Genomic DNA, 1887 nt, shown 5'->3' on the forward strand with positions numbered 1-1887 from the left:
ACAGAATAAATAACAGAGTTGGAAAGGATCTTGGAGGTTTTCCTGCTCAGGAAGGAAACCTTATACCATTTCAGATAAATAGTTGTCCAATCACTTCTTAAAAATTTCCAGTGTTGGAGAATTCCATGAACACTCCCTCAGTTGGAGATTAAGCAAAGGCATATAAGTCACCCTATCATAGCCTTCCGTACTTTGACAAGATGGATGTCATTTCTATTATGTCACAGTAATTATTTTAAAATCTGCCTTTATTTTATGCAACATTGCATAAAATTATTGTAGATTCCTTTGGGTTTTCTGTGATAAAGATGTCCTCAATTTGATCCAGAGAGGGAGTCAAACTATTCTCCAAGGCACCTGAATGTAGAACAAGAAGCAATGGATGGAAACTAATCAAGGAGAGAAGCAACTTAGAACTGAGGAGAAATTTCCAGACAGTTTGAAAAATTAATCAGTGGAACAGCTTGCCTCCAGAAGTTGTGAATGCTGCAACACTGGAAGTCTTTAATGGTATAGGGTTTCCTGCCTAGGCAGGGGGTTGGACTAGAAGACCTCCAAAGTCCCTTCCAACTATTGTATTATTGTATTATTGAATATATATAAAGAAAGCTATCCTTTAATTTTAACTCTTGTGGAAGGAAAGGGATACTTAGCCTTACTGCCCTTCTATTATTTACTAGTGGATGGCTAGGCTTAATTAAGCTATGAGTATCATTAAATCATCAATTGTGGATAGGAATCAATTTCCAATTAAGAATGTGTGATCTCCAAGCAATATTTTCTATGTGTATTAAGAAATTTTCTTTTTTTAAAAAAAACCCTCTCTCTATATAGAAATATGAAGCAATAACTAGCCACTAAAGGCTTTTGTGTATTTAAGGTTAAACTATATGTGAGATTCGACTCACCTAATTTTTTTTTTAAAGTAGCATAATCTGATATATCACAAAACTATCAAAATTATAGTAAAAAAAATTCTTCCAATTCAAATAGCAGCTTCAGAGGAGCAATTTTCCTGTGGGTCAGAACAGTAGAGAAAAAAGTTAAACTGGTTATGAGTTGGATATAAATATTAGAGTCTGCACTTCCAACAAGTTGTATTACATTTCACAAAATGCATTTAATATCATAGCTGGTTCTAAGAAATGTCACCACTGGTGGAGGAGAGAGGGGAAAAGAAACATCTTTTTAAAGCTCTTGTATTTCATTAAAAGAATCAAATTATATTGCAGGCTTTGAGTTAAATGTCAAGATTCTTATAATGCCCTATTTATGAATCAGAGTCAATAAGAAACCACAAAGACAAAATCATCCCCATTCTCTGGCATTTGCTTGCCTTTCGAAGCACTGTATATTGCAACAACAGAATCTTCCTTAATACTATTTTGAATCTTATTTTTGAGTTATTTTGAGTTATAATTGCTGTTTAAAAAACTTGCAATAAATGTATAAAATATAATGATTTTAACAAAATTGAATTATAGATGTTTGTTGTTGCTTGGTTAATAACTAGTAGAGTAAATAAATTGTTCAGAAATGAAGTGCAATATCATCTGCACAAATGTTTCAGTTTTTCTTCTGTGTGAAGATTTGCTTGCTTTAAATTTGTGAGCATGTGTGATATCTACATCTACACATATGATACACAGAAATAACCTACATACATTCATCCAATCTATAGACTAGACTGGGAAATTCATGACGTTATCAGAACTCCAGTTTGACTTCAAGGAGAATCTACCATTTTAAATGTATACACCAGTCTATAAGAAAACCTCCTTATTTTCGCATTTGATGAAATAAAACATGTTTCAATGGATTCAATGGATAAATTGGATTATATTACACATGTGAATTATAAGCTTTCTTCTGTTTTTATGTTTTGTT

This window comes from Thamnophis elegans, chromosome 8, assembly GCF_009769535.1.
Source record: "Thamnophis elegans isolate rThaEle1 chromosome 8, rThaEle1.pri, whole genome shotgun sequence".
NCBI classification, from domain to species: Eukaryota; Metazoa; Chordata; class Lepidosauria; order Squamata; family Colubridae; genus Thamnophis; species Thamnophis elegans.